The 27,153-nt window shown below is 45.7% G+C and overlaps 1 protein-coding gene and 1 non-coding gene across 3 annotated transcripts in view; both read left to right on the top strand.

Moving 5' to 3' along the window:
* Positions 1-27,153, top strand: part of CAMK1D (calcium/calmodulin dependent protein kinase ID) — a 418,443-nt gene that overhangs the window by 56,696 nt on the left and 334,594 nt on the right. The window lies entirely within an intron of this gene.
* LOC133086085 (U6atac minor spliceosomal RNA) lies at positions 23,530-23,659 on the top strand. The gene has a single exon (XR_009699866.1). It is a non-coding gene; the product is annotated as a U6atac minor spliceosomal RNA (small nuclear RNA).

Raw genomic sequence — 27,153 nt, 5'->3', positions numbered from 1 at the left:
ACTCTTTGTTGCGGGCTTCTCATTGTGGTGGCTTCTCTTGTTATGGAGCTCGGCCTCTAGGCGTTCGGGCTTCAGTAGTTGTGGCACGCGGGCTCAGTAGTTGTGGCTCGAGGGCTCTAGAGCGCAGGCTCAGTAGTTGTGGCACACGGGCTTAGTTGCTCTGTGGCACATGGGATCTTCCCGGACCAGGGCTCGAACCCGTGTCCCCTGCATTGGCAGGCAGATTCTTAACCATTGTGCCACCAGGGAAGTCCCCAAAATAACACTTTTGATAGAGGTAACAGAGGGATGATATAGTAGCCCTTTTAATATTTTACACTGATGGGCCACTCCGAGCAAATGAACATTATATAATTCTTTTTATTGTTCGATAAATTATAATATTTGTTTTTAGAACTCCAACAAGGCCTTATTGGCAATGTATTTTCTGGATTAGTAAGATTTTGAGGTAATTGAGGCTTCCTCATTTAACTCACCCTTTGGGAATTTTGGGTGGAAATCTTAGTCCAATATATTCTTTTTTGGGGAGTTATCCAGAAAAATGCAACATCCAGACGGCTTGAAGTTTCTGGTTATTTCTAACAGTCTCTCTCTTGCAAAGAGTTGTCATGGAATCTGGGAATACTGAATATTTCAGGAGAAAACCAATTGGATTCTATCAGGGCTGTTACAGACGATGTCAAGTTTCTAACCTGCCACCTATAAAATAAAGTATCAGATGTATTTTCTTGCATTTCCAGGGGGCTGTCATCTTTCCTCTGGGCTCACTTTGGTATCTGGGCCAACAGAGGAGTTCGGTGCTCTGGCCATCAGATGAGGAGGGGGGTCGCAGGGTGCAGATGGGCCCCTTATACATCACTGCAGCGTCTTGCTGCATGGGCTTGCTGCCCCTCCATGTAAAAAGATTAACATACTGCTTTCCCCCAGGCCTGGAGAAGTCCCTCTTTCTGGTTGGAACTGCCTCCTTAGGGCCCTGCAGGTTTTCTGCATCATCTCCAGCCTTGGACCTCTGGGGGAGGCAGGAGGCCCTGACCAGCATCATGGCCCTGAGCCCCAGCCTGCGCTTCTGGGTAAGGAATTCCAAGACCAGGCAGGTGTGGGGTCCAGGTGGTTGAGCCTCGTCTGCTTCCCACTTTCACATCCAAGCGTAGGAAGAACTTTCTCTCCAGCTTGAATCAGCCTGGGCTTTGCTCTGTGAGCCTAATGAGAGGAGTGCAATCCTACTGATAAAGCATCTCGCTTATGCTACTGATTCTAAGGGCCAGAGGCTTTGTGGGCAGAGCTGTGCCCTCTGTGCTTGCCATCAGGATCCCGGGGAGCTTAAGACCCGGTGTTCCTAGCCTGCATTATAACCACGTACAGCCAGTTCCCACGTCCCAGCCATCGCCTTCAGTCTGTTTGATTTGTGCCTTAGTTCACTGTCCATTGTTTACGTCAGGCCATTTTGCCTGGGCACTTTTTAAAAAAAAAAAAATTTATTTATTTATTTATTTTTGGCTGTGTTGGGTCTTCGTTGTTGCGCACGGGCTTTCTCTAGTTGTGGCGAACAGGGGCTACTCTTCATTGTGGTGCGCGGGCTTCTCGTTGCGGTGGCTTCTCTTGTTGCGGAGCATGGGCTCTAGGCGTGCGGGCTTCAGTAGTTGTGGTGTGTGGGCCCAGTAGTTGTGGCTCGCAGGCTCAGTAGTTGTGGCACACCGGCTTAGTTGCTCCGCGGCATGTGGGATCTTCCCGGACCAGGGCTCGAACCCGTGTCGCCTGCATTGACAGGTGGATTCTTAACCACTGCGCCACCAGGGAAGTTGCTGCCTGGGTACTTTTTGATAGTTCCCAGTCATGCCCCAGCAGCTTTATTTTATTCTCTTGAAGCCAGGCATTCAGAACGATTTTTCACTGGTATTTGGTAGTTAGACCACATGAAAATTCCTCCTTGGTTTCAAGCCCTAACAGGTACTGAGGAGGAGATAAATCTGTTGAGGATGAACCTTTAGTAAGGATATTTTAGTCGTGTAACAGGAGGGACAAAGAAGGCGATCTTTTCTTTCTCTGGTTATTCTTGATTTTCAGCCTGTGTTGGTAATGAGATAATTACACAATGATCAAAAGATCACTCACTAGCTCTGACTGAAGGTGCCCCAGATCCATAGGCATGACCACATAATAACAGGTATTAAAGGGGACGCAGTTCCTTGGATATGAATAACCACTGTGTTTCAAGTGCCAGCATGCCATGGGAACACCCAGCCAAAATGGAAGAGAGAATCTTGGAGTTTCAAAAGAAAAAAAGACCTTACAGATAAATGGAAAATAGTAATCTGGCTTATGGAACTGTTTTACCACTCTGAGCTCTCTTTAGGAAATATGGGGGTAATATAGTGATTTTTGTTTATAAAAATAGGCACAATTATAATTTATTACTTCTGAGGGGATTGCTCATGTCCATGGAGTGTGTGTTGATATCTACAAAGCAAGGATGTTGTTATGGTCCAGAAAAACAGAGGAAGGAGGGGGATTTTTATGCCCCTTCCGTTTACTTCTAGGCACGTGAGAGAGATTTCATCTTACACTCTCCATGGACCTCATCTAATATTATAAGAGTGACTAGTTAACTGTATCAAAAAGAGAGGCCCCTTAAATCCTACCCTGTGACAAGTAAATTGTTACCTCTGGCTGCTGAGTGGGATACTGAGGAATACCAGGTACCCAGCACCTCTGTTTGTCTGGAAGCATCAGTGACAGAAATTTCATCTTCTTCTCTCCAATCAGATTGCCAGCTTGAAATAACTTGAGTGCCTCAGACTTAAGTCTAAGAAACATTTCCCTCAAGGTTCGTTCAGACAGACATAGATGTTGTATCCTGACTAATTTGGTTATTTTAGGGTTCGGTTTTTGTGGAACTAAAATAAAAAAGATCCTGAATGGTGTGTATTTGGACTTAAGGAGGCCTTTTGCCAACACCCAGGTGATGACATTTGCTCTATTCAAGTACGCCCGGTAGCTTCCTGCTTCAAGTCTTGATCTGTCTCATTTGATGTCCCCCAGCCCGCGACGCAGTACACTCTCCAGGACCAAATATCTCGCCCAGTTTGCTTCTTGGTCCCCTCACTCCTCCAGCTCACTGCAGCCTGTACACCCCAAGCCTCCATGGAGACTTTTCTCCCGAAGGTCACGGCTGCCCATTCCAGGGGCACTTGGATCATCACATGTGTGCTGACAAGTCCCAAGTCCCCATTTCCAGCCCAGGTCTCCTTCCGGAGCCCTGGCCCCTATATCCAGCGGCTCCCTGAGTAATCAAGCCCAGCACGTCTCGAGTGAACCCGCCCTCGCCCCCTGTGCCTCCCCACCTGAGTCCCCTGGTTCCCAGTGGCCCCAGTATCCTCCTCTCTTTGCCCCAGCCAGACATCCAGTTAACAGTTGGGCTCCTTCCTCTACCTTGCATCTCTCCAGCCAACGCCCACTTCTGGTCCTCTCCCACATCATAAATTTCAGTGTAAATGTCTTGCATTCCTCTGTGACCACTGACCACCCCGCCCCCGGCCCCCATGCAGTGAGCCCTCACCATCTCCTTCCTGAAATTCTCCAGCAACACCTTCACCGCTTTCACCGTCTTCAGCGACAGCTTTTCTCGAGCTTGTTATCCACGAGGGGCCCACAGTGATCTTCCTAAAGCACAGATCTGCTCGTGTTACTTCTCCTCTCAGACCCCGTCAGGCACTTGTCCTTGTGAAGTGTGAACTGCCTCACGTGTCGTGTAAGTGGAGTGACCCCGTGTCTGGGACAGTCCCAGCTTAGGTGGGCCTTCCCAGTGCACATGTGTCCCGTTTAGTGTGTCCCGGTTTGGATGATAAACTGTATGGTTTCCCTCCTGATAAGGCCGTTCACAAGGTGTCACCCACACCCCCAGCCTCCTCACCTCTGTCCTGCTCATATTTTGCTTCAGCCGCTCTGAACGCCTAGAGCTGTGTCATGTTTCCTCTTCCGCTTTACGCATGTGGGTCCAACCTGACCCCCCATCTTCTCTCTCGGGCTGGCTACTGCCCATCTCTTGGCCTCTGCTTAGATTTCATTTCATCCGGAAACCTTCCCTGTTCTCTCCTCCACGCTAGATAAGACACACCCCTCCTAAAGTTTCCCCCAGCTGCCGTACTGAGCTCTGAGCTCCTCTTATTGCCTTGCATTTAATTGTGTGTTTCTTTATCTCATCCCTCAAAACTAGATTCTCATCTCCTTGAGGGCGAAGGACTGTATCTTGCATTCTCTCTGAGGTTGGCCCAGTGCCTGCCAGTATCAACAAATATTGATAAGGATTTGTTAAACAAGTGAATACATGGCAAGATTAAGGTAGGATTCCTCCCAAATAAGCAAATGTCATGTATCAGTTGTCCCAAATTGTGTAGGATGACAAGAAGACTATAAAATCCGGCATTAAGAATTATATTCTTGAATGTGTTGGTGGAAGAATTGGAAATAATAACTAGAAAATTCTCCTCCTGCTATTAAAGAATCCAGGCTCACTGTGATTGTACTGGGGCCCAGGCCATGCCAGGTATATGTCAACTCTTTAACTTTAGCTAACTTTAGCCGATCCTGCTATTACTTTACAATTTCCTCTTTAGTGCACTATGCGTGAGAAGCTGCTATTTTGAGCACTGCAGCGACTCCTCTTTAATGAGACATCTTTGCGCTTTGGAATAGTTGGACTGGATGTGGAGTCAACCCCTGATACCGGGAAGGCACGTCCCCGTGCTAGATGGGCAGCTGTGTTTCTGGTTTAGGGGGTTTTCCAGGCACCTGGGCATCCCTCATGTTTCAGATGGGATCCCAGCAGGAAGGGGACCCACTCTAGATGCTTCCAGTGAGGAGACTTTAATGGAAGGGCTCATGACCGTAGTGGGTGGGGGAGGGAATCAGCGACAGATTTGGGCGCCCAAGGTCTAGTGCCCTTCCCCCCTCCCCTGGCAAAGGGGCAAAGAGAGGAGGCCATGAGCCCTGGAGGATGGATGCCAGAGGGAACCATGGTTGTGGGGAGAACGCCATTGCCGGAACCCTGGACCGAAGCACGGAGGGGGCAGGCAAGTGATACCCTGACCTCTCTCTTTTGCTCTCTCCTCTTCTGACTGTCACCCATGGAAGCCGGTGATGCTGTTACCGAATGCAAGTTCATGCGCCCGACGCACAGTGAGGCCAAACAATACTGAAACGTCATAGAGTTTGGAGTGGAGAAAGGTTTACTGCAGGTCCACACAAGGAGACAGGTGGCTCATGCCACCAAAAACCCTGAACTCCCCGAAGGCTTTCAACAAAGCATTTTTAAAGGCAAGGTGAGGGAGGGGCATGGTTCGTTGTCGCAGACTTCTTGATGCAGGAATCTTCGGTCCAGGTAGGTCAGGTCAGGATGTTCCTGTAAACCTCCAACAAAACAAATGTTATTCTCTGTTCTGCAACTTTTTATCTCTATAGGAATGGAAAAGGGTTACACTCTTAAAGGTCAAAGCCTTGAGAATAGGCTATAGACAGCATTCTTAACTCTAAGCAAAAGCAATAGAATACAAAGATTAAAGTGAAAGAAACAGATCTAATATGGAGTCAGATTTGTTCTTCCCTATTACAGTGCCACTTGCTGAGTTGTCCTGTGGGGCAGAGGGCAGGACACTGGAGGGTGGAAGGCAGAGCTGGGAGGTGAGGGAGAGCCAGCCTGGGCTGTCCTTGTCTGGCAGCCTCGGAGGCTCTTCACCTTCCTTCATTCGGTTTCACTTATTTTCCTCTCTGGGAGCTGTCACAGGGCTAGCAGGACACTCCTAGCTTTACGGAACTCATGCTTTCTTGGCAAGAAGGTGCTGGGCTCTGTCCAGCCTGTTGAGCATCCTTGCTGGCTCCTGGGAGCCGTCTCACCTGGGCTCCTGATTTGGGAATTGGACTGAGGGATTTTAGGCTGTTGCAAGTAAAGACTCGCTGAAGACTCGGACCTCACTGTTCTTTCTCACTGAAGCTTCTTATTCCACTTTCAGAATTCTGCCCCGTGTCATCCCTCAAAGCTGTCTGTTCCTCCCCATCTCTGTTTTCACCACCTGAATCCCAGGCACCATCCTCTCTCTCCTGGGCGGAGGCAGTAACTTCCCAGTGCTCCCCCCTTTCGTTTTGTCCTTCTTCTTCTTCTTTTTTTAATTATTCCATTTTTAAAGAATATTTATTTATTTATATTTTATTTGGCTGCATTGGGTCTTAGTTGCAGCATGCGGAATCTTTAGTTGTGGCATGCAGGCTCTTAGTTGTGGCATGCAGGCTCTTAGTTGCGGCATCTGGGATCTAGTTCCCTGACCAAGGATTGAACCCGAGCCCCCTGCATTGGGAGCACGGAGTCTTAGCCACTGGACCACCAGGGAAGTCCCTTGTTTTGTTCTTCCATGTCACCTCCTCCACGGGAGCATCATCACCGTCCTGTAAGACGGCAGTTGATCAAGGCACGTCCTGTTCCAAAGCTTCCATCCGCTTCCCACCGCGTGCAGAACACAACCCAACATCCTTACCTTGGCCCAGGGATTCCGATGTGGGGCCTCTACCCCCTTCCCCAGCCCCCCTCTCATTCTTGCAGTTACGCCTCCCTCACCAGCCCCTGCAGCCCCTGATTTCCAGCACCCAGGTGCTTCCCCAGCTCTGGGCCTTGGACCCGCTCTTCCCTCTTTTCTGTCTCCTCCTCCCCCCACCCCTCTCTTGGCCTCGCTGGCTGCTCCTCATGCAGTTGCAATGTCACCTCCTCGGAGCACTCTTTCCTGGCCACCCAGTGTCACAGTTGCTGTTCCCAGCCCTGCTGTCTCTCTCCTGACACCTGTAACTCGACACATCCATCCTGGTGTGCCCAGCACTTAGCGCAGGGGCTGGCAAACTGTCGGCACCAAGTTCAGGTCTGAGGAAGGTGACCACACAGGTGCACCTGGAAGACAAGGGCAGAGGAAGTTGTGTCTGCAGCTGCAAGTCTCCTGAGCTTTCCCTTCTGGCAGGTCCCTGGGCTGTGTGTGCACGACTGTTTGCATTCACTGGATTTAATTTACTGGTTTGGTGGCCCGTGGGCCACCTGGACCAAGGGCAAGCAGCTCCTAGAGCAGCAGCTCTAGGACCACCCCCAGTGCGGGGGTCCCTTAAGTGGTCGTGGGTCACCTACTTTCGTTTTGGCTCCCGCGTTCTATCTTGCTTGCTTGCTTTCTCCTCTTACTCTTTGCAGCCTCTGACTTCTTGCCTCATTTTAACCGCCAGCCACAGTGATGAGGACACACACACGTCCCTTCTCTCTCTTGCCCTTTTCTCTCGGACACAAGTCAGCAGCCAGGATAATCGTGAAAACCCCTTATCACTTCAGATGCGGCTCTTTTCGAATTTGTGAGCATTTGGAGGGGATTAACCTGATGTTGACCTTGGTACTCACCATAAAGAGAGGGATTGCTCGGCAAAGCAATGTGATAAATGTGGCCCCCAGGGCAGCCATTGGCTCTGTAAGAGGACCAGGCGTTGTGGGGCAGTTAGCCCTGCTGGCAGGAGGGTTGATGTCAGTGTGATGGGGAGACAGCGCCCCTCAGCCCTGAGGTTTTGCTTCTGATGAACATGAAAAGGATCATATTGCTTCAGAATATCTAGAGCTTCACTAAATCAAATTAGCCTTCACCCCAAGTCATTTGAATTAATTACACGACTTTCCCCTGGTCCTACTTGCGGGCCAAGCGCGGTAGTCTGGGAATGAGGCAAGATGTTGCCGGCTTTGCAGATGAAGAAACGGTGGTCCAAGAGCTGCTCAGGCTGTAACTACCACAGGCCTCCCCAGGGGCAGAGCTGGAGCCGGAACCCACGTGTCTTGAGTGTTGGATTTCTCTCTTGCTTCCCTCTGGAGCTTGGCAGTCTTGGAGCTTTTGTGTCTCAGTGTGATTCATATTTTTAAATGCTTTTAGGGGCTTTTGCATAACAAATCAGGAGCTTGGTCTCATTTTCTTATTTTCCGAAATGGATATTCCCTCCACCTTGGTCTCGGTGTCTTATTACTGTAGTAGAGAAAGGAAGAACAAATGAAAACAATAAACCAAAATGGTAAAGGGAGTTTTGTGGGAAAGTTAATCAAACACGCATCACCTCTACAGTATGCCGCTTGGAGCCCCCGAGCTGTTTTTCACAACTGTGCTGTCATCCCTGGCTTTTGAGGGCAGAAGTGGACACCGGGATCAGCTCTTAGCTGGTTCCTTACCGAATGGGAGGGAGCTGGGCTTGCAGTCGTGTCCGAGTGAATCTGAGGCTGGGATCCTTCAGTCACTGGGATGAAAGGAGATAATGTAGAGACCTGGAACCCAGGTACTGAGTGGGGTGCGGGACCCAGGTACTGAGTGGGGTGCAGGACCAATCCTCAGACACCCCCAAGGGAACCGGTTAATCACACACCACCAAGAGGTGATAAATGGTCCCCATCTCCACAAGGAATAATTTGCTTAAAAGATTCACCAATACTCAAGAAAAGCTGGTGTAACTCTTCAGAGAGCCAGCCTGACTGGTGGGTGGAATGTGTGTCTCTCTCCCCCTAGGGCAGGGACGTGGGGAAATGTCCCTGCTTTGCAGACCTCTCGTCTTGCCTGCATGACCACACCTAACTTTTTGCCTAATTTTCTGCTTCCCCGAAGGGATTGCTTAGGAAAGCTAGGACTGATGGCTATTATCCATCTTTTCTATATTACATTTTAGGATTTAGTACAGCAGAGACTGGCACAACATTGTAAATCAACTATACTTCAATAAAAATAAATAAATTAAAAAAAGATTTACGACTCCCTCACCTTTAGTGAGGATTTGGAGACGTTCTCTGCAGCCTCTTGCAGCTCTCCACTGTTTTTTCCTGACATTGTATGACCCCCAACTGTGACTTTCTTTTCAGCCACGAGTTGGGGTCTGGAGAGTCAGGTCACACCTGGGAAAAGACGACGGAGAAGGCTCAGCACCTCTCCTTGAGCAGAGCTGGCTGCGGGGACCCTTTGGGTCTGGCATTCTGCGTTAGGAAGAAGGATTTGGGGTGAATATGAGGAAGGCTGGTTTCCAGATTCTGCAGGCTCTTTGGGGACAGGGGGTAATGCTGCTCCCAGCGACGGGGGGCACTTCTTCCCCTTTGGTGACAGTGGGCTGTGGGGAGCTGTTGGGCCCACAGAGACCGACTGGAACTTGCCCATGTTGGTGGGGGGAGACAGCTCTAGAGTTTTCCCAACCGTGTGAGGCTGTGACTCTGAAGCCTTTTCCAACAGCCCACGGTCGTTTGCAGGCAATGCTGTGGGTGATTCCGGGGTTCATTCGTCTGCTGTCTCAATGTTCTTGGGTCTCTGGCAGGTCCGACTGGGGGGCTGGGGCCAGGTTTGAAGTCTTTTACTTTCCCTCCAAAGTGGGAATGAATGAATGAATGAAAGGATGGATGGATGGATGGACAGATGGATGGATGGATGGTGTCAGGTGCCAGCACTCCCCTGTGCTGCTGGAGATGTTGGGATTGCTCGCTCCCTGAAGACTCCCTGTCGTCCAGCCTCATGGCTTCCTTGTCACCTGTGCTCTGCTGTCACTGGGGGAGAGGTCACGCTTGGCAGCCATGGAAGCCCAGATTCCAGCCACCTGCTCCCAAGCTGGAGATACATTAGTAATTGGGAGAGCCTGTACGGCAAGGGGAGACCCTTGGAGAGAGTCTTGCGCGAAGCCCACTCAATTAAAGTAAATGCAGGTGCTACGTAGCCACTGAACAATCCCTGAACTCTCACTGGATAACTGAAAAGAACCACTGACTGTGCCCAGATGCATTCTGGGCATTGGGGAGGGGGCGGGGAATGGGTGGGGCACAGACGACATCATATCACCAGGGAGAAACCCACAGACCACACACCCGGTGCTCGTGAGGTTTCATCTCAACCAGCCTCAGAATTACCCTCTTTGTGCTGTTCTCCTCTTAGAGATGAGAGGGGCGTGGAGGTCCCCTGATCTCCCAGCTGAATACCTTTCCTAGCCTCAGCTACTTGGATGCCTCACACTTTCCTGGAGATTTGCTGCTTATTCTCCTCACTACACAGTGCCCTTCTGCAGACCACAGGATTTGATTACCAACGATTGGTATTCTTCTTTCTGCCCTCATTTCCTGTTCCAGGTTGCATGGTATTCTTTTTTTTTTTTTTTGCCCCTTTCTCAGATTGAAGGGTTTGATATTTTTTATATTTGCTTTTTCAAACAAAATAGTCTAGGTTTTCTTACAGTTCTCTTTCTCAATTTTCCTTGATGATTGTCAACAAAAGAAGGATGAAATTGGGCCAAGGGAAGCAGAATCTGGGAGTTCCAACTCATGGAATTTTGGAACACTTGTTCAGGGTTCACGTGCTTTGAAGGTGAACAGGACCTTATTGTTAGTGTCTCCCCAAAATGCCTTACATGTGGTTCTCCAAGAAGCGGGCACTTGTTGTATATTCACGGAATAAAAACCACCAGAAAGAAGGAAAAACAAAGCCATGGATTCAGAGCGTTTTTTGCAGTAATACGTTTTGGCTGGGCTAAGGGATGCCCATATAGCTGGTGAAACATTATTTCTGGGTGTGTCTGTGAGGGTGTTTCCGGAGGAGATTAGCATTTGAATCAGTACACCGCATAACAGAGAGCCTTCCCTAACGTGCGGGAGCCTCATCCAATCCTGAGGGCCTGCGTAGAACAAAAAGGCGGAGGAAGGGCAGACTCATTGTCTTCTTGAGCTGGACGTCCATCTCCTCCTGCTCTGGGACATCGGAGCTCCTGGTTCCTGGGCCTTCAGACTCTGGGGCTTCACCCATTGGCTTCCCTGGTTCTCGGGCCTTTGAACTCAGACTGAATCGCACCTCTGGCTTTCCTGGTTCTTCAGCTGGCAGACAGCGGACTGTGGGGCTTCTCAGCTTCCATAACTGCGTGACAATTCCTATAATAAATCTCCTCCTGTATCTCTCTGTATCTCCTACTGGTTCTCTCTGCAGAACCCTGACTAACACGCAGAGTGATGAACCTGCGGAACAGATACACGTTTGCGGCCCTGCTCCTGGCCGACTCTCAGCTCCGTTTCATCCGGGTGCTACGAGTGGTCAGGCCTCACCTGGTGAAGGTTGTGTTTAGAGTCCCAGTGTCAACGGGGGGACTACCTGTCCGTTAGGCAAGCATTTCAGGATGCCACGCTTCCTGCTGTCCAAGTTTGGGCGGATCTGTGAGTGCCTCTGAGTTTGAAGTATCATCCCTCCTTGGTGCAATGGGACGGGAGATGTGCGTTCCTGGTCTACACGGCAAAGGGTTGGATCTTGAGCATCTGTGGTACCACGGCTTAGTTGGTCACTCACAAGATAGGGATGAAGCCCCCTGGGTTAGGGTCCCCAGGACCACCACGGTTTGATGATTTGCTAGGAGAACTCACAGGACTCAGCAGATAGTCTTACTCGTGCCTGTGATTTATTACAGTGAGAGGATACAGAGCAAAATCAGCAAAAGGAAAAGGCACGTGGGGTGAAGTCCAGGGAGACCAGGCGCGAGCTTCCAAGGGTCCTTTTCCTGTGGAGCCACACAGGATGAGCTTAATTCCCCAGCAATAAGTTGTGACCCTGTGTGTGAGATGGTGTCTACTGGAGAAGCTAGGTTAAAACCCAGCAGCCCAGGTTTTTACTGGGGCTGATCATGTAGGCACCTCTGCCTGGCTGTGCCCAAATTCCAGACTCCCAGAAGGAAAACAGTTGTTCAACATAAACCTTTCGCCCATCGTGGAAGCCTTCATAGGCGTAGTACAGTTTTATCCTCAGCTCGAGTGGAATGAGACACTTATGTGGTCGCCTACCGTAGGGGCAGCTGGTGCCCTGAATTTCAGCGACTTTTCCTTAAGTCTTTGGAGTCTCACCTGGGCTGGGTATGTTATTCTCAGGGTGCGCTCAGTACTTCCAAAGGCCTAGGGTGATACTGAGTATTTTTGTATATGCCAACAGGGAAAAGCTCTCTTGCTTTTCTGTAGTTGTCTTACCTTGAATAATCAGCCCTAAAAGTTTTTTTCTTCCGAACAAAACCCAGTCTGTTGGAGTGTTTCTCAAATTGTAGTTGGCCATAGAATGATGATATAGAGTGTGTGGGGTTTGGAACCAGACATACCTTGACTTGTGACTTCTGACAAATTGCTCTGCCTTTCCGAATCCCATCTGTAAAATGGGAGAGTCCTTCAGGGTTTGAGGTTTTGTGATAATGTGTGTGAAAGGCCTGGCACTGAGGCCAGATGATGGGTGCCCCGTAGCTATCCACTGCTGTAGTTATCAGGGGCTGGAGCAGGGCTGCGTCCAGTCAAAGCTGTGACGTAGGCTGGGGTCCTAGCTTTTATATTCCAGGCTGTTCTTCCACTACTTGTGAACCTTCATTACTAGCCCTGAATTAACTGGTGGCTTTAGGGATAATAGCATCAAACAGATTATTGCTTAATGATTCCAAAAATTTAAGGACATACATTAGCAAATCTCCATCCGTAACTGAAAAGTTAAAAAATTCCTTGCAATAGCCTCAAACCTATTAAATAATATTCCTGTATTATTCAGGGTTCAGCAGAGAAACAGAACCAAAAGGAGATAGATAGATAGGTGGATAGACAGTTAGATAGATAGGTAATTTATCATAAGGAATTGGCTCATGTCATTATGGAGGCTGAGAAGTCCCATGATTTGCTGTCAGCAGCTGGAGGCCCGGGAGAGGTGGTGGTATAATTCCAGTCTGCGTCCGAAGGCCTGAGAAGCAGGAGAGCCAATGGTGTCAGTTCCAGTCTGAGGGCAGGGACATCCAACATCAATGTCCCAGCTTAGTAGTCAGGTGGAGAGCAAATTCTCCCTTACCTCACCTTTTTGTCCTACTCAGACCTGAACCACACTGATCCATGAACAGTGTCGGACAGGGAGCCAGTCTCTGCAGTTTGCATGGTGGGAACCCTTTGCAAATCCAAGTTCTCAGGTGCCAGTCAAGGGCCAGCCTTGGAAGCAGCCCCTTCCAAGGACAGAGGTCAGGCCTGCTGTGATCACTTCCTGCATACCCCGCTCCAAGCCAGGCTTATAGAGTGATTCCGGCAGCTGAAGTCATTGCCCTGCACCTCGTGCATTGGTCCTCATCCTCTTCACCTTGGGCCCCTGATCTCAGACCTGCCTTGGAGAAGAATCTTCATTCTGAGCAGCTCTTGACCTCTTTTCTCCAACCCTGGTCCTTTGCTTCACATCAGGTAACAGCCTCGTTTGTCCTCTGCCCTGATGGAATTATATATTTGGCTACTGTCCTCTCTGAATTGGAAGGATGAAAAGGCTTAACTCCCCCAGGACATTAATTCAGTTCCTTTCTTAAATGGCATGTTCAGCTTCTAAGAAAACCCTGTTTCTAAGCCCAGGCTATTCTATCAGTAGGGCTCCCTGGGCACATCTTTGCCTTGTCACCTTCCTGTTTGCTGGGACCCCCTTTCTATTCATTTCACTGGTCTGGGACTTACATATTGTAATGAAATTTGTCCACTACTGCTGACCTCTTACCAGGGGGTAGTGGGTCTACATTTTTGGAGTCGGGCTAGGGATTACTAACCTTGAGATTTAAAATTCTCGCCATAACTTCTGAAGCTTGAGGCATCGTGGTAGAGATGTGATGGGTTTGTTCTCCGTAGCGTAGAGGAAGCCTGCCTCTTTCCTTCCTGCCTTGCCCCAGTCTACCACACAGTTAGTAGTTTTGACTTAAGTTAGACAACAAAAAATAAAGAGACTTGCCTTTGGACACCGAGTATAAACCATATTCTCAAACAGCACTATGTTACTTTCATTTTTTTTTAGATAGACATAATACTTGCATCAGATTTTGGTTTTCCATGAAATTTTCCCAAGACCTCAGCCTTCTGGTACAGGAATCTTTGCCGTCTTCCCCTCCCAGCTGTTAAAACGGAGTCATGCACCCCTCATGGGTGGGAGACCGTCGTCTGGGTAGAACAGATGTCAGGTACCCTTGTCTACATCTCCCAGGAGCTGTTATCCCAAGCCCAGTGCCTGGCTGTCAGAGGACTATTTATTGTTCTGTATCCCACAGGCTAAAATTATTTTTCTTTTCTGCAACTCATTTTTGAAGTTATATGACAGGTACTTTCTGTGGGTAAAAAGGCTGCGCGCCTCTCAGAGGCCAGAACGGTTGTTTGCTGTGGTTTCACATGGATTGAAAGTGCTCGTATGTGGGTGCATTTATTCACTGAAGGCCAGACAGCAAGAGCCACATGTTTTTACAATTATTTTATGAATGCACATCCCTTTATATCTGCTGGAAGCTTTATCACCATTCAGTGCGCTATGGAGATGAAATTGATACACCTGAAATGTGCATCGTATTATTTGCCTGCATGTGAGGGTTCGGCTGTGATGACAGCTGTGGAGTTTTCCTCTTACTGTTCATCCTCCCTCCTTCTGTTAGCATCGTCGGTGTCAACATCTGTTGCATGAACAAGCTGCAGAGCTGTGTTCTGAGTGGTTTGCACTTGAACCTGACAGTCCCCGAGTCCTGAGAGGGGCCTGCAATTCCTTCGTTTCTCCTGTTGTGTCTTTGATACCAGGCAGGCTGAGGAGATTTTGTTTGTCTAAACAAAATGGAGAAGAATGTAGTGGCCTGACGTGTCTTACTTTATAGCAGGAACTTCTCTTTAAATCTGATGAAAGGCAGAGATGGGGCTTCCCTGGCCTGGGGTTTGTTTATTCCTTGTAACTAACTCCTCATAAAAGTCTCTTTTAAAATACGTAGTAATTACGAAAGAGTAGAGCTGTTCCCCTTTTTTCCCTCCTGCCACTCTTGTTGTATTTTAGTCCTTTTGGATATATAGATATACATTTTTTTGTTTGTTTGTTTTGGTTTGTTTAATTTGATGTGACAAATGGCAGACTCTTTTTTTCCCCTCTCTCATCTAAGCTTACTTTTCTTTATTCTACGCTGTACTCAAAGATGGAAACTAAAACCCTCAAATAACCCGAGAAGCACTTGCTAATAGTCAGATTCAGTAAAATCTCTAGAACATAGAATGGATTGGAAGTTGTATAAATTGAATTTTCTTGCACAGAAAGGTGAAAAAATGTAAAATTTCAATTTGCATTTAAAGTTATAAAAGAGGATCTCTTTGACGGCATAAAAACACAGCGGTAATAATTCTCCAGGTCTTATTAATGAATTAGAATGGACCAAAAACTCCATAAAATTTAAACCATATGCTCAAGGAGTTATTAAAGTAGTCTTTCCTAGTAATTTGCTTTTCTTAGAACTTTGATTTCTTGTAAACGTTATACAGAAGCGGAACTTCATTCTCCTAATGTTTTATTTCAGTTGGATCTGCAAAGCCCTTCCTTTCCTGGTCACTGTTTTTAGTTGTCACCCCAAACCCTGAACATTGACCTGCAGGCAGAGTTTTCATGTCCAAAGTCTAATGATGTTGCTTTTTGAGGTCGTGAAAGGTGGTATGTGGAGTGTTCTTCTCTCCTTTTGTTTTGCTTTCTTTTCTAAAAAGGAGAAAGAAATCAAAAAGAAACTTGCAACCACTGTTGAGCATTTTGGGGACCGTGAAAACCTGCTTCCTCCATTTCATTTGTAAGAAGAGGCACAATAGGAGTGAATACACCCAGGAATGTCCACAGTTCCTCCAGGAAAGGAGGCTGTGATGGTGGATTCCAGACAGAACTGAAGAAGGCGGGTGTGTCTTTGTCTCCTTCCCACCTTATCTTTTCTTCTCATTTCCTTCACTCTTTCCACCACCCCGTCCTCACTGTTTCTTTCCTCTTTAATCTTTCCCTTTGAGTCATTTTCTTTTATTCCCTTTATATATTAGCTCGCAGCAGATGAGAAAACAGTGACACCTTTCAGAGAGATCTACTTTAAAAACTCTGGAAGACAGAGCCAAAGAAATTAACCTTTAATAGTGAAATTTTGGCTTGAGTTGGAAGGATATTTTTGAGCAGAAAGTCTTCTCAGAGATTCTGTGTTTATAAAGATTTATTCAGTATTTATGGAACAGAGATGATGGATGTCCAGTCTGAGCCAGGTGCTGCTGTCAAACAAACAGATGGTTACATGGTGTCGCTGGCGTTTTGAGGGCCCTGTCATGGAGGGGAAGGGACAGACAAGCATAGAAATTAGTGGTTACAATATAATATTGTAATTGCCTTCCTGGAGGCATGAACCATGGGTTGTGCTTATATAGTCAGGCATGAGAAGGACCGTGGAAATCTCCATTTCCCTGGTCTCTTCGACTTTGAGGAAGAGAATATGCTAGTTGAGTTAATGTGAGAGTTCTGAAATGAAACCACCTTGGAACTGGTTTAAATACTGCACGGCTAGAGTTTAGTTAGAATTAGCTTTGGTTCTGCCATTTTTGTCGTGGCTTCTTTGGGGTGAAAGGCCTAGGCTTTCTGTCTCTTGTTATTTGGCTGGCTTCCATGTTGGCCTTGCCATTCCCAACTGTGAGATACTTAGCACCAAAATATGGGTGAGAAAAGGGAAGACACGACTGGGCTGCAGAATAGACAGACTTGCCTTTGGGTTTTCAAAGTTTCATTGCTTAGTAATGTCAACACTCATTTTTAGACAGGAGACTATCCCAAGGTCTTTTCCTGACTTGCCTTTAGCCATTGTAACCATCACATCTGCACTGTCTGAAGTCATAAAAAGAAAAAAAAAAAGAAAAAGAGTTCCCTGTCTTTTTAATGTAAAAACCATAAAGCATGCCCTTGACAACGGCTTAAAATTATATCACTAATTTATTTTTATTGTTAGTATAACTTCAAATTGCCTTCCTTATCTTCTTGCCTGACTGTTGTTTTCTGGGCCGAAGTTAACAATGTTTTGGAAGTCAGCTCAGAGGTGAACAAATGATGTAGTCATAATAGCAGATAGAGGCCTGCTGTTGACATTTGGTGATGTCAAATACTAACTTTAACAATGATAAATTTGGGGAAGGAACGAGAAGTTCCCAGCTAGTGAAAGGAAGCTGTTCCGTGTGAGAGGCTCTTGTTATTTGTAGATACCACTGTTCATTTCCATGGCAGATAGGAAATATGGCTTCTTTGCCTTAATTATTACCTTCCTCATTCAGCCTACTAATTTTTGAGGAAACTCAGGTTTTTCAAATAGGGAAAGTAGCCAAGATAAAAATCCTTTTTCTTTTTGTGATCAAGGCCCTTTGCAGAAACGTTCATGCCAATAATTACTGAACCCTTTGGAGTTAGAACTCTTGGTTCTTGTTGATCTGGTTTTTAGTCTGCCCTTCCCTCCATGCTTTCAGATGCTACATGTGCTGTATTTTGGTTTGACTTTGACATCCTTTGAGAATTCTGTGACTTCTTCTAAGATTACACCAGACACCCTTAACTTATTCCTGTTGGATCAATGGAGAGAAAAGGTTCTGGAATGGGACCATTCCAACAGGCAGTATCCCCAGTTCATCCTAAGACACCTCACCTTTTCTAGGATCAGTCGTTTCAAATTGATTTTTTTAGTCTTGTATCTCATTTTAGCTTTGAAGACACAACATTAATGATGTAATTTAATTGTAAAGGTTCATTCAAAGTCATTGTCAGTACTGGAAGCATTAGAGAAGGTACTGGAAGGTTGACTGCATCCTCCTTTTTTTCCTGTGCATGTGTGTGAAGACTTTTCTGCAGAAACTCACTCAGAGCCCTTGAAGGGAATGACTGGCAGCTGCCCATCACATCGGGATGAGAGGCTCAGTGGGCAGCCTGGGTCTCTGCTGTCCAGTGGGGAGCCTTCAGATGGTTCTCTAGAGGGGAAATCACAGAGCTGCCTGCCTTCCTACTCCAGATTTGTTTGGAGAAGAGAGTTAGGCGGGCACTTGAATGGTTTGAATTTTTCATGAGAAAAACAAAGTGAAAGATTTTTCTGACATCGGACATTTTGTTTGGGCCTGTGGGGCGGATTCTGTTTTTTCTCTTTTACCTTTTGTTTTCATTCTTTTGTACTGTTTTTAAGGACAGCAATGAGAAGTATCCCTGGACCATTTCTCCCAGAGAAAAACATCGGCTGTGACTATGGCACAAGGAGAACGTACGGCAGAGTCATCCTAAAGGGGGATGCTGTCCCTTAGGGCTCTGTGGTCGTGGTAACTTTCTCAAACTCTCTGTGCTCCGGTCCCTTCCTCTGTATGATGGAGACAACAGCCTCTTTGGATGTTGCAGTGATTAACTGAGATCGTTCTTGTCAAACCCTTAGAATAGTCCCTGGTACATAGTAAGCAGTTCCTGGTTATTACTGTACGAATATACCCTAATTCTGTTAGGTCGTGTTATTACGTGATGAGAGATTCTAGTTTCTTGGTACACTGATATGGTTGTAGAAACTTGGAACAGATGTCTACTCAGATCAGTGTTCAATGACTGTTTGGCCATGCCTTGGTCATTTGGATCTAAGAAGAAGTCCCATCTAGCAGCTTACTCTTTTCATCAAAGCCCAGTTTGCCACACTAATTTGGACCGTGCAGGGCCCCTCCAAAGCTGAGTGGGCGGAGCCCAAATGGGCCTCTGAAAGGCTGCGGTCACCTTGAGTAGCTGCTCTGGTGTTGAGAGTATAAAACACTGTAAAGGGTCCCTTGTAAACCATTAGAGGAAGGATGCTTGGCTATTACCCAGCTCCTCCACTAACCAGGTGTGTGTCCCTTGGGTCAGACAGCTATTCATTCATTCATTTGCTTATTTAACTGGCTCTATTTGTAAAAAATGCTAAAATATTTTAAAGTAAATTGAAGATACCTTATTGCAGCATTAATCACAATAACCAAGACATGGAAACAAGCTAAGTGTCCATCACCGTATGAATGGATAAAGAAGATATGGTATTGATAAAATGGAGTATTATTCAGCCATGAGAAAAAAGGAAATCCTGCCATTTGCAAAAACATGGATGGACCTAGAGATAAGTCAGATAGACAAAGACAAATACTGTATGATATCACTTACATGTGAAATCTAAAAAAGCTGAACTTGTAGAAGCAGAGAGTAGAAAGGTGGTTACCAGGGGCTGGGGGGTGGGGAAGTTGGGGAGATGTTGATCAAAGGGTACAGACTTGCAGTTAGAAGATGAATAAGTTCTGGGGATCTAATGCACAGCATGGTGACTATAGCTAACATACTCTACTATGTACTTGAAAGTTGCTAAGAGACTAGATGGTAAGTGTTCTCGCCACAAGAAAGAAATGGTAATTATGTGAGGCAGTGGAGGTGTTAGCTAACACTGCATGTAATCGTACTGCAGTATGTAAGTGTATCAAAGCAACATAAAGCAACATGTTGTACACCGTAAATTTACACAATGTTATATGTCAGTTACCTCTCAACTTCAAAAATAGGTATCTTGACATTCCACCCCTAATAATACTTAGTATGGATTAAGTATTAATCCCGTCCTGCGAAGAAAGGAAAGAAGGAAGGGAGGGAGGGAGGAAAGAAAGAAGGAAGGAAGGAAAGGAGGGAGGGAAGAAGGAAGGAAGGAAGGAAGGGAGGAAGGAAGGAAGTTTCCCCATATAACTAAAATAACATGATCACAACTAACACAATTAATAATTTTTTAATATCCTCTAATACCAGTTCCTGTTTGGTTTCCCCATGTGTGGTCAGGTCATATACTGAATTTACTTTATGTCACTACAGTTGCTTCATACAGGGAACGAGGAAGAAGGACTAACTGAATGATCTCTAAGGTGCATTGCTTTATGTTTAATAGCTTTAGGGAGCTGCTCTGATTTTGTTCATTTATCTCTCGTTCTTGCAGCAGGAGGATTCAAAGTTTATAGACATAAACTGTGGCTCTATAGCAGGATGAGATGGAAATTTGGAAATGATTTGGTTTACGGGATCAGTTGAGACAGGTTGGGGTTGCCTCACACTGGCCTTGACCTGTAGGTCAACCTGTAGGTTGGGCAGACTGAGCGTTGACACTGGTGAGAAAAACTGTACACTTGCCAGAGAGAAAGAGGCAGTCAATTCATTTTAAACCCAGCAGGTTTGGGTTTAACCTTGCATTTTATATGTTCCATAAATGTTCATAATGCCATTTAGAGCTAGCTGAGGACTTTTTCTGAGAGTCTTTTTGATTTCGTGTGTTTTTTTTTTTTTAATTGAAGTATAGTTGATTTACAATGTTGTGTTAGTTTCAGGTGTACAGCAAAGTGATATATTACACACACACATATATATGTGTGTATATGTATATATATACTTTTTCAGATTCTTTTCCATTATAGGTTATCACAAGATATTGAATATAATTCCTTGTGCTATACAGTGGGTCCTTGTTGTTTATGTATTTTATATATAGTAGTGTGTATCTGTTAATCCCAAACTCCTAATTTATCCCTCTCCCCTGATTTCATTTTGTTATTTGAGTCTCTAGTGTTTTATTCAAGGAGACTAAATGCTGGGTCTCTCAGGTTACCTGTCTAGGAAATACCTATTGTTCCAGAACAAAAGAATGGAAAAGTCATGCAGCGACCGCCTGTGGGTGGATATCAGATGCTCCCGCCCAGAGGCCCCTGTGGTGGGCGCGTTCTCCGCATCCTGCAGGGGCCCCGTGAAGCCTCTTCCCGGCTTCTTTGCCTTCCCACCACACCTGCCCCAGGTCCCCGGGGGCCGTGTGTGAAGCGTGCGGGCCCATTAACAACACAGCCTTTCCCACCTGAGCTCTGAACCAGTTGAGAAGTCGGGCTGAGGGTTCAGACAGACGGAGACCAAAATATTAGCTTTATTCCTGAGAAAAGCTAATGGAGGGCTGTCGTATGTGGCAATAAAGGGCTTCCTCATTCTGAACCTCTGACTCAGGCCACGCTGGTTTAGGGGAGAGAAGCAGTAGGTGGGCTTCCAGCAGGTTCCCAGGAGTAGGGAGGGAGAGGGGGCTGGACGTTCACCCCTCCTGCTCCTCTGGGCCAGCCTGGCACCGGGAGGAGGAGGAGGAAGGGGATGCGGGGAGGGGCCACTGCTGGGAAAGGGCCATCAGGGCTGTGGGGTGACTCCTCCCCCTTTACCTTGACCTTCCCCTTGGGGCTGGGTGTTCCCCAGCATCATGGGTACCCCCTGGGTTCTTCCCTCTGTCTTAGCCTCAGTGACTAATTGATTTAGAGGGGGTGAGAGAGGTAAGTTCTGATAAGAGTATCGTTCAGTAAATATTGTCATTCCTATGACAGGCACTCCTAGAATAGATAAATCTTTTTTCTTTTCTTTTTTTTTTTTTTTAAGAGCATTTATTTATTTATTTATTCTGGCCGCACAGCATGTGGGATCTTAGTTCCCCAACCAGGGATTGAACCCGTGCCTCCGGCAGTGGAGTCTTAACCACTGGACGGCCAGGGAAGTCCCTGGAATACGTAAATCTTTAAAAGAAATTTATCTTCAACATTTTGCCCAAACTCTGAATTTTTGTTGAATGAATGAATTTTTGTTGAAACTGCTTGTTTGCATGTGGAGGGCAGAGACTTGAGGATGGTTTTGTGGGTGTGTGTTTGTGTTTGGTGGGTGGGGCAAAGAGGACCTGGGATGAAGAGCTAAGGCCTTCTGGAAGATTTATCACCTAGAGGAGTTCCAGGCTTCTCTGAAGGGGTGCCCGTGCCTGGGGTCCCTGTAGTCAGCTCCTCTGGCTGACGGACCTTCCATCCCTGGGTCCTGGGAACGAGGCAAAGATGTGGGGACTTGAGGCAGTACTTGTTTTGGGAGTCTCCTCCTTTCCCAAGTGGCCAGTTGTCCCCTCATCAAGGGAGAGGGTTGAGATGAGCCATCCAGGTGCGGAGAAGAGGTTGGTGTGAGAGGAAGGAGGACCCAGTGGCTGGTAGAGCGGGGAGGGGAGGGGATTGGATCAGCAATGTTTGCTGATCCCTAACAAAAAGTATAGAAACCATACCTGTTTTCCAGCGTGTTCTGAGAGCAGAGTATGAAGCAGGATAGGGAGTATCTAAAATTTTTTTTACCCCATTCTTAACACTTATCATGCTAATAAGCCACCAATTTCGTCAAGAAAAATAAATCATTGCTGAGGATCTAGTATTACTCAAACGTGGACAGCAGAAGTGCTTCTAGTTGCCACTTGTTGAGTAAGGACTTCTTGGTTAGGATGCTAGCTGACCAGCTCAGGTATAATTTACATAAAGTTCACAAATCTCAAAAATTTTAACCCATGTAACGACCACCTAGATCAAGATGTAGAACATTTGCATCACCCTAGAAGGCCCCTGGTCCCCTTTTCCCAGTTGGAACAACGTCCCCCTGCCCAAAGGTAATCATCATTCTGACCTCTGTTGCCATAAATTAGTTTTGCCTGATTTAAATTCCACATGAATGGAATCATACTTACATTTTGTGGGATTCATTCATGTTGTTGCCTATATAAATTGTTCATTTTTCCCCGTTGCTGTGTAGTGTTCGGTTGTATGAAATTTAGATACACATTCTACACTTGATGGACATTTGTTTGTTTCCAGTTTGGGGCTAGTATGAATACAGCAGCTAAAAATACTCTTGTGCATGTCTTTGGTGGATGGAGTATGAGTTATTGATTAAGGTTAACAAACTGTCCCTGGAATTGAAGTTCACAATCACTAGCACAGGAAAGGATATCGTATTGTCCGTGCCAAATGGTTTTAAAGTATATTGAAGGCATGGTACAAAAGTACAGTTGACCCTTGAACAACATGGGTTTGTACCGCGCGGGTCCACTTATATGCAGATTTTTTTTCAATAGTAAATACTACAGTACTACGTCATCTGCAGTTGTTTGATCTGTGGATGGTTGATCCTTGGGATGCAGAACTGTGGATATGGAAGAGCCACTCTAAATTATACTTGGATTTTCGACTTCCAGGAGGGCTGGTACCCCAGCTGCCATGTTGTTCAAGGGTCAACTGTATATCAAACAAAGGAACGAATTTAGTCTAGTATACTTGTATTTAGCAAACCGTGCTGGTACAAAAGCAGATTATTGCTGTTGTGCTCATTGACTATGATAAATATCCTAAACTAGAGGGTCGATTTCCTGAAAGCCGAGATTCTCATGTGAAAGTATGTTGTTTCCTCATGCTGTCTCTAAAAGGAGTGGGAAAAGGACCTTTTCATTAATTCTGCAAATAGGCATCATTTTCTAATTTTAGGTTCTCACTGTGAAAAAGAGTCATGAATTACTAAAAACTCTGAGAATATAAACTAGTTTTGGGGGGAGTCCCCTGAATTGGAATGAATAAAGATTTTAAATATTCATTTATGTTTTTCTTTCCATGTCATTTTGAATATTGTGATGAAAAAAAAATTTGGTGCTGATTGAGAACCCCTGAATACTCTTAAAAAAATTTGATTCCCCCCGTACTAACTAGGCTTTTTTAGAAAGCCTGTTTTCCTCTAATAAGTTGCTAGAGGGAAAATATGTTAGCCTAGAGAATTGATGGATAGAAGTAGAATAGGAAAACTGAACTGACCACCATCAGGGGATGCTGCATTGATTTAAATTTTAAAAGAGCCTGGGTTTAATCAAAGTGAAGAATTAGGTTAGCATTCCCCTTGACAAGAATGGGAAAAATTCTAGTGACCGACGCTACACACATACATTTAAGGCATCACCACCTCTTTATAGCCACCTAACAATATTTTTTAACAACCTACAGGAGGGGAATCTGGCAGTGTGAATCAGTATTAAAGATGTGCAGTCCTGGCCTGGGAATCTTCCCTGTACATACACCTGCTCATGTAATGAAATGACATGTGTACACGGTTATCACTGAAACTTTGCGTGTAACACCAAAACATCAGAAGCCACCCAGTGTCCATCAGTCATCAGGGAGCAGTTGAGGGATGGTGTATGTGTACAGTAGAATGCTGTGCAGTTGTTAAAAGGGAGTGAGGAAGATCTACATTCTGATGTGGGATGATGTCCGGGTACATTGCCAAGTACAAGAAACAGGTGGAAAGTAGTGTAGACAGTGTGGTATCTTTATGTAAGAAAGATTGGGTTATGAACATATATAGGTGAATTTGGTAATATTTGCATAGAGAAATGCTGGATGGATAAACAGGAAACTAATACAGATGTGTACCTGGAGCAGGCAGAGGGGAACGGAGCGATTGGGAATAGATACAGGAAGAGCTCCTGCGCGTATCTTTTTATATCGTGTTGACTTTTTGAATGATGCAGAAAACAACCAACCAGCGGAAGTGAATCTGTCCGGGCATTGCCCTTTGACACTGAACCAGACCAAGAGTAGGTGGCATGAAGCTGGTTGAATGCATCATGAAAAGGTGAGGCCATGGGCTCCGTTTCATTTCTGAGAAGCTAAGTCAGTGCATTCAGTGCTTGTTGAGCCAATCTGCCAGTCCGACGTGCCAGGTGCTATTTTAGGCGCTGTCAGCAGGCGCCTTACGGTCCAGGCTTTCATAAGGCTGGCGTTGTTGAAGGAGCAGGCAGACAACAAGCAGGTGATGAGCGAGGGAGAGAAGCCTGCTACTGCTGGGGTCCAGGGAAGGAGGTAAAAGGGGTCCGTGCGGAGGTCAGAAGGGAGGGTCATTGCTGATCTACATCCCTACGTCTTTGTGGTGCCTTTGTGAACAATATTCTTACAGATGGGGTAATACAGTGGGGTCAATTCTCACTTTTAATCTTTTGCTATCGCAGTCAGGATTTCATTTTACCGTAAGATCAGTATCACTTAAGTTTCAAACAGAGACATAAACACATTAGAGCAGTCACTGTACCCCAGTCTACTGCCGTGTTGGCAGGAGACCCGAAGTTAGTGAAATAAATAAAAAGTTGATTTGACCGTTCTGGTTTGTTTTCACAGCAGTGGGGCTGTAGTGGGGATAATGTTATCTGTATGATTTGGCTTCTCTGGTTTTCAATCCCTTGGCCTAGAGAAGAGGTTTCACCCATTTAACAAGGTTTTGTTTGTTTGTTTTAATTTTTATTGGAGTATAGTTGATTTTCAATGTTGTGTTAGTTTCAGGTGTACAGCAAAGTGAATCAGCTACACATATAATACATACATCCACTCTTTTTTAGATTCTTTTCCCATATAGGTCATTACAGAGTATTGAGTAGAGTTCCCTGTACTATACAGTAGGTTCTTATTAGGTATCTATTCTATATATAGTAGTGTGGATATGTCAATCCCCATTTCCCAATTTATCCCTCCCCCTCCCTTTCCCCCTTGGTTACCCATAGGTTTGTTTTCTACATCTGTGACTATTGAATTCAGTTTTCAAAGAGGAAATAAAGACAAGGATGCAAAGGTGAGATAGGGCAATGGGGAAATTCAGCAAAGGTGGGCTGATTCTCTAATGCCTTTTGCTCTTTGGAGCATCAGTTTAGCGAGAGACGTCTTTAAAGTAAATGTACCCCGAAGCAGTGGAAATCTTTCACAATTAGTTTTAGGCATTCTTCCCCTATGATTGTAGTCGATACATGGTCCTAATAGCAGATGAGTGGCCCTGGGTGGAGACTGTGTTGTTTTGCCAGAACATCTTTGGAGCCAGAAGTTTGTTGCTTGTCACAGAAACTGAAGACTTTTCTCCTGGGAGCATCTCTGTCTCCTAAGTACACAGTAGACGCTATGCTGTGCTATCCATTTACCCTGAATATTCCCATCCAACACTTCTTGCATCTTCTGCGCACAGCAAGGGCCTTAGCTCCTTTGTGAGTCAACGAAAGAAGACGTGTGTGTGTTCACAGTGGTTTTAGGGTTTTGCCAAAACCCCAGTTCTGTTAATTTCATGAAAAATACATGATTCTTTTATGGGCATGTTTTCCTGAATGTTCAGTTTGTATTTCTGGCCTGTTAAGAGTTTTTTTTAAACTGCTGATAAGCATTTGACCGTATTTGTGAGCGTCTCAAGGCAGCCCGGCACGATGGGTGTAAAATGACAATAGTAACAAGGACAACAAAAATAGAGTTGACGTTTGTGTATTTCATTGGCGCTCACTCACTGAGATTTCTTTGTCCTATGTGTTATTAGAAGGGAGAGGGATCGAGGGACAGACGAAACAGGCTCAGTGGGCTGATTGGATTCAGGGAGCTTTTATTTTTAACCAGTTAAGGTAAGGGGGTCTTCTCATGTTGATGAGAATAATTCAGAGGGCAGCACTTAACAGCAGCGTGGACAGGACCATTCTGAGTGGACTGGGAAGAAGAAAGGAGCATTATGCTAGAGAAGGTGCATCTCTGGCAACATTCCGTCGAGCAAACAGTGGCTGGAATTCGTGTTGGGAGCAAACTTATTTCCTGACTAACTGGGTTAGAGAATGAAATTAAACTCTAAGAGTTAAAGAAGTATGTATATATATTTATAAATGTATCATGTATTGGTGCTTATGAGTGTTTGTTAGTAAATTTGATCATTTGTTTATATTCAAAAGTTGACCTTTTTAAGTAAACGAGAATTCATACCCCTCCAGCACATCCGTATCTATGTCAACCAATTTTCTCACGTCTGCGGTTGCCGCTGGTGTGTTTTCACTACCAAGTTCCTGGTGCTTTTTTCTCACCTAGGGCCTGAGACTCAAAGATGTGATATAAATGCTGAGCTGGGTTCTGAAAACCCGGTTGAAATGTATCTCAAAACAGTAATAAAAGTCTGTGGCTGTTCTTCCCTCTTCTTCCCATGATTGTTAAATGACTAAGTAAGAAATTAACCAAGATGATGGTGTGCAGACATCTGGAACAGGCCTTGGCAGATGGGTGTTCCATAAATTGGCATTTTCCTTCACCCTCAGAAGTGCTCTTCAACCTTTCCCCCGAGGACTCTCCAGTGTAGAGAGTAGTAAACACAAGAACTCAGGCATCTCTGGATGGTTCACGGACTCTCCTTGAGGACACTGGTACATCAGGAAGATGTGTCATTGTAATCTTGCGGCTTCACCCACGCCCCTGGCACCCATACTATAATTTGAGAAGTTTAGCGTCAATGGCTAATGTCAGACAAGGTAGAAAGGAGTGGTCAGTATATTCACTCCAAGTGCATTTTGTCATATTTCTTTTTTTTTTTTTTAATTTTATTTATTTTTGGCTGTGTTGGGTCTTCGTTGCTGCGCGTGGGCTTTCTCTAGTTGCAGTGCGTGGGTTTCTCATTGTGGTGGCTTCTTTTGTTGCGGAGCACG

Source organism: Eubalaena glacialis, chromosome 2 (genome assembly GCF_028564815.1).
Source record: "Eubalaena glacialis isolate mEubGla1 chromosome 2, mEubGla1.1.hap2.+ XY, whole genome shotgun sequence".
Classification (NCBI taxonomy): domain Eukaryota; kingdom Metazoa; phylum Chordata; class Mammalia; order Artiodactyla; family Balaenidae; genus Eubalaena; species Eubalaena glacialis.
The sequence above is the reverse complement of the archived record's forward strand: the minus strand, read 5'-3'. Positions and strand labels throughout refer to the sequence as shown.